General features: G+C 30.7%; 1 pseudogene; it reads left to right on the forward strand.

The window, feature by feature from the left end:
• Nucleotides 1-3,978: 3,978 nt before the first annotated feature.
• LOC114613387 lies at nt 3,979-4,842 on the forward strand (annotated as a pseudogene).
• The last annotated feature ends 1,925 nt before the right edge of the window (nt 4,843-6,767 follow it).

Genomic DNA, 6,767 nt, shown 5'->3' on the forward strand with positions numbered 1-6,767 from the left:
TTATTTCTGATTTACTATTATCAACTACTGGTGAATATTGATTATTCTTGTACATTTACTTCTGACTTACTATTATCTATGACTGATGAATATTCATACTTCAGCTTTATTTATTTCTGATTTCCCATGAACAATGACTGATGACTATTCATTATTCCCGTTCATTTATTTCTGATTTGCTATTATCCATTAGTGATGAGTATTGATATTCATATCTGTTTTACTATTATACACGAACGCTGTATATTGATTATTCCTGTTAAATTATTTCTAACTTACTATTATCTATGACTGATGAATATTAATTATTCATGTTCATTTTTTTCAGATTTACCTTTATCCATGAATGGTGAATATTGATTATTCATGTTTATTTACTTCTGCCTTATTATTATCTATGACTGATGACTTTTGATACTTCAGCTTTATTTATTTCTGACTTCCCATGAACTATGACTAATGACTATTGATTATTCATGTTCTTTTATTTCTCTTTACTATTATCCACGAATGGTCAATACTGATTATTAATGTTTATTTATTTTGGACTTACTATTATCTATGACTGATGTTCATTTATATTGACTTACTATTATCTATTACTGATGATTATTGATATTTCATCTCCATTTGTTTCTGATTTCCTATTAACTATGAATGATGACTATTGATTATTCTTGTTCATTTTTTTCAGATTTACCATTATCCATGAATGGTGAATATTGATTATTCATGTTCATTTATTTCTGACCTACTATTATCTATGACTGATGACTATTGATTATTCATGTCAATTTATTTCTGAGTTAGTATTATCAACGAATGGTAAATATTGATTATTCATGTTCATTTATTTCTGACTTACTATTATCTATGACTGATGACTAATGATATTTCAGCTTTATAAATTTTGGTTTACTATGAACTATGACTGATGACTATCGATTATTCATGTTCATTTTTTTCATCTTTACCATTATACATGAATGCAGATTATTGATTATTCATGATTATTTTTTTCTGATTTACTATTATCCATGAATGCTGAATATTGAGTATTCCTGTTCATTTCTTTCTGACTTACTATTTTCTATGTCTTATGAGTATTGATATTTCAGCTTTTTTTATTTCTGGTTTACTATTAAATATTAGTGATGACTCTGGATTATTCATGTTCATTTATATCTGATCTTCTATTATCCACGAATGGTGAGTATTTATTATTCCTGTTCATTTATTTCTGACTTACTATTATCTATGACTGATGACTAATGATATTTAATTCTGTTTGTTTCTGATTTCTTGTTAACTATGACTGATGATTATTTATTATTCATGTTCATTTTTTTCAGATTTACCGTTATCCATGAATGGTGAATATTGATTATTCATGTTCGTTTATTTTAGTCTTACTATTATCTATGACTTATTACTACTGATATTTCAGCTTTATTTATTTCTGACTTCCCATGAACTATGACTTATGACTATTGATTATTCATGTTCATTTATTTCTGATTTACTATTATCCACGAATTATCAATACTGATTATTCATGTTTATTTATTTTGGACTTACTATTATCTATGACTGTTGTTCATTTATTTTGACTGACTATTATCTATGACTGATGACTATTGATACTTCAGCTTTATTTTGTTCTTGTTTACTATTACCTAAAACCGATGAATATTGATTACTCATGTTCATTTATATCTGATTTACTATTATCCATTAATGTTGAATATTGATTTTTCCTATTCAATTATTTTTGACTTACTATTTTCTATGACAGATGACTATTGATATTTCAGCTTTATTTTTTTCTGGTTTACTATTAACTATGACTGATGACTATCGATTATTCATGTTCATTTTTCATCTTTACAATTATCCAAGAATTGTGAATACTGATTATTCATGTTCTTTTATTACTGATTTACTATTATCAATGATTGGTGAATATTGATATTTCAGCTTTATATGTTTCTGATTTACTGTTCAGTATGACTGATGACTATTGATTATTCATGTTTATTTATTTCGGATTAACTATTATCCACTAATGCTGAATGTTGAATGTTGCTGAATGCTGAAACTATAATCAAACGGAAGAGAAATCAATGAAAGTTACGAACAAGGAGAAATTTGCATTTAAAATTCATAAAAAATAGAAAATTAATAAGGAGACCATTTGATTTGTAAAGGAATGTGATTTAAAACAGTTTTTCCTGATAAAATTGAACATTTACTTGGCAAAAAATTCATAAAACTGATAAAACTGTGAAAAAAGCTAGAGAAAATTCCAGGAAAATATTGAAAACTTGAAGAAACATTAAAAGCCAATAATAAACTATAATCAAACGGAAGAGAAATTAAAGAAAGTTATGAACAAGGAGAAATTTACTTTAAAAATTCATGAGAAATAGAAAATTGATAAGGAGACCAATTGATTTGTAAAGGAATGTGATTTAAAACAGTTATCCTGACAAAATTGAACATTTACTTGGCAAAAAATTCATAAAATTGAAAATATTGTGGAAATAGCTAGTAAAAAATTCAGGAAAAATAGTGAAAACTTGAAGAAAAATTACACAGCCAACTATAAAATATAATAAAATGGAAGAGAAACCAAAGAAAGATATGAACAAGAAGAAATTTGCATTTAAAATTCATAAAAATTAGAAAATTGATAAGCAGAACATTTGAATTGTAAAGGAATGTGATTTAAAAAAGTTTTTCCTGATAGAATTGAACATTTACTTGGCAAAAAATTCATAAAACTGAAAACACTGTGGAAAAATCAAACAAAAGAGATATCAAAGAAATTTATGAAAAAGGAGAAATTTTGATTTAAAATTCAGAAAATATAGAAAATTGATAAGGAGACCATTTGATTTGTAAAGGAATGTGATTTAAAACAGTTTTTCCTGCTAAAATTGAACATTTACTTGGCAAAAAATTCATAAAATTGAAAACACTGTGGAAAAAGCTAGTGAAAAATTCAGGAAAAATAGGGAAAATTTGAAGAAAAATTACACAGCCAATGATAAACTATAATCAAACGGAAGACAAATCAAAGAAAGTTATGAGCAAGGAGAAATTTGCATTTAAAATTCTTAAAAAATAGAAAATTGATAAGCAGAACATTTGATTTGTAAAGGAGTGTGATTTAAAACAGTTTTTCTTGATAAAATTGAACATTTACTTGGCAAAAAATTCATAAAATAGAAAACACTCTGGAAAAAGCTAGTGAATAATTCAGGAAAAAGAGTTAAAACTTGAAGAAAAATTAAGAAGCCAATAATAAATTTGAATCAAAGGGAAGAGAAATTAAAGAAAGTTATGAACAAGGAAATTTGCATTGAAAATCATAAAAAATAGAAAATTGATAAGCAGAACAATTGATTTGTTAAGGAATGTGGTTTAAAACAGGTGTTCCAGATAAAATTGAACATTTACTTGGCAAATATTCATATAACTGAAAACACTGTGGAATAATCAGACAAAAGAGATATCAAAGAAATTTGTCCAAAAAGAGAAATTTTCATTTAAAATTCATAAAAAATAGAAAATAGATAAGGAGACCATTTGATTTTTAAAGGAATGTGATTTAAAACAGTTTTTCCTACTAAAATTTAACATTTACTTGGCAAAAAATTCATAAAATTGAAAAACTGAAAAAGCTAGTGAAAAATTCAGGAAAAATACTGAAAACTTGAAGAAAAATTAAAACCCCAATGATAAACTATAATCAAACTGAAGAGAAATCAAAGAAAGTTATGAACAAGGAGAAATTTGCTTTTAAAATTCATAAAAATAGAAAATTGATAAGGAAAACATTTGATTTGTAAAGGAATGTGATTTAAAACAGTTTTTCCTGATAAAATTGAACATTTACTTGGCAAAAATTCAAAAAATTGAAAACACTGTGGAAAAATCAAACAAAAGAAATATCAAGCTGGGGAATTCATGTGGAGGTCAGAGTGAAAGCAGGTGTGAGTGGAAGCAACAGAAGGAGTCATGGCTGCCAAAGTGTTTGAGTGCATCGGAAAGTTCGGTCTGGCATTAGCAGTTGCAGGAGGCGTGGTGAACTCTGCTCTATACAATGTGGATGCTGGACACAGAGCTGTCATCTTTGACCGACTCCGTGGCGTACAGGACATTGTGGGAGGGGAAGGGACTCACTTTCTCATCCCTTGGGTACAGAAACCAATTTTCTTTGACTGCCGCTCTCGACCACGGAATGTCCCGGTCATCACTGGTAGCCAAGACCTACAGAACGTCAACATCACACTGCGCATCCTCTTCCGGCCAGTGGCCAGCCAGCTTCCTCGTATCTACACCAGCATCTGCGACGACTGTGATGAGCGGGTGCTGCTGTCGATCACCACTGAGATCCTCAAGTCCGTGGTGGCTCGGTTTGAGGCTGGAGAATTGATTACCCAGCGAGAGCTGGTCTGCAGGCAGGTGAGCGATGACCTCACAGAGCGAGCAGGAACATTTGGGCTCATCCTGGATGACGTGTCCCTGACACATCTGACCTTCGGGAAGGAGTTCCCAGAGGCAGTAGAAGCCAAGGAGGTGGCTCAGCAGGAAGCAGAGAGAGCCAGATTCGTGGTGGAAAAGGCTGAGCAGCAGAAGAAGGCAGCCATCATCGCTGCTGAGGGTTACTCCAAGGCAGCTGAGCTGATCGCCAACTCGCTGGCCACCGCCGGGGACGGCCTGATCGAGCTGCGGAAGCTGGCAGCTGCCAAGGACATTGCCTACCAGCTCTCCTGCTCTCGGAACATCACATACCTGCCTGCGGGCCAGTCCCTGCTCCTCCAGATTCCCCAGTGAGGCCAACCGGGCCGGCCTCCATCATTCGGAATGATGCATTCCTTCTGCCCCACCCCAGAAATCACTGTGAAATTTGATGATTGGCTTAAAGTGAAGGAAATAAGAAATAAAGGTAAAATCACTTAAAAAAATATCAAAGAAATTTATGAAAAAAGGAGAAATTTTCATTTAAAATTCATAAAAAAAAAGAAAATTAATAAGGAGACTATTTGATTTGTAAAGGAATGTGATTTAAAACAGTTTTTCCTGATAAAATTGAACATTTACTTGGCAAAAAGTTCATAAAATTGAAAACACTGTGGAAAAAGCTAGTGAAAAATTCAGGAAAAATAGTGAATACTTGAAGAAAAATTAAAAAGCCAATAATAAACTATAATCAAACGGAAGAGAAATCAAAGAAAGTGAAGAACAAGGAAAATTTGCTTTTAAAATTCATAAAAAATAGAAAATTGATAAGCAGACCATTTCATTTGTAAAGGAATGTGATTTAAAACAGTTTTTCCTGATAAAATTGAACATTTACTTGGCAAAAAATTCATAAAATTGAAAACACTGTGGAAAAAGCTAGTGAAAAATTCAGGAAAAATAGTGAAAACTTGAAGAAAAATTACAAAGCCAATAATAAACTATAATCAAACGTAAGAGAAATCAAAGAAAGTCATGAACATGGAGATATTTGTATTGAACATTCATAAAAAATGGAAAATTGATAAGGATACCATTTGATTTTTAAAAAAATGTGATTTAAAACAGTTTTCCTGACAAAATTCAACATTTACTAGGCAAAAAATTCATAAAATTGAAAACACTGTGGAAAAAGCTAGTGAAAAATTCAGGAAAAATAGTGAAAACTTGAAGAAAAATTACAAAGCCAATGATAACCTATAATCAAACGGAAGAGAAATCAAAGAAAGAGAAGAACAAGGAAAATTTGCTTTTAAAATTCATAAAAAATAGAAACTTGATAAGCAGACCATTTCATTTGTAAAGGAATGTGATTTAAAACAGTTTGTCCTGATAAAATTGAACATTTACTTGGCAAAAAATTCATAAAATTGAAAACAGTGTGAAAAAGCTAGTGAAAAATTCAGGAAAAATAGTGAAAACTTGAAGAAAAATTAAAAAGCCAATAATAAACTATAATCAAACGGAAGAGAAATCAAAGAAAGTCATGAGCATGGAGATATTTGTATTGAACATTCATAAAAAATAGAAAATTGATAAGGATACCATTTGATTTGTAAAGGAATGTGATTTAAAACAGTTTTTCCTGACAAAATTCAACATTTACTAGGCAAAAAATTCATAAAATTGAAAACACTGTGGAAAAAACTATTGAAAAATTCAGGAAAAATAGTGAAAACTTGAATAAAATTACAAAGCCAATAATAAACTATAATCAAACTGAAGAGAAATCAAAGAATGTTATGAACAAGGAGAAATTTACTTTTAAAATTCATAAAAAATAAAAAATTGATAAGAAGAACATTTGATTTGTAAAGTAATGTGATTTAATATAGTTTTTCCTGATAAAATTGAACATTTACTTGGCAAAAATTCAAAAAATTGAAATCACTGTGGAAAAATCAAACAAAAGAAATATCAAGCTGGGGAATTCATGTGGAGGTCAGAGTGAAAGCAGGTGTGAGTGGAAGCAACAGAAGGAGTCATGGCTGCCAAAGTGTTTGAGTCCATCGGAAAGTTCGGCCTGGCATTAGCAGTTGCAGGAGGCGTGGTGAACTCTGCTCTATATAATGTGGATGCTGGACACAGAGCTGTCATCTTTGACTGATTCCGTGGCGTACAGGACATTGTGGGAGGGGAAGGGACTCACTTTCTCATCCCTTGGGTACAGAAACCAATTTTCTTTGACTGCCGCTCTCGACCACGGAATGTCCCGGTCATCACTGGTAGCCAAGACCTAC

This window comes from Grammomys surdaster, unplaced genomic scaffold (assembly GCF_004785775.1).
Source record: "Grammomys surdaster isolate TR1022 unplaced genomic scaffold, NIH_TR_1.0 126206, whole genome shotgun sequence".
NCBI lineage: Eukaryota > Metazoa > Chordata > Mammalia > Rodentia > Muridae > Grammomys > Grammomys surdaster.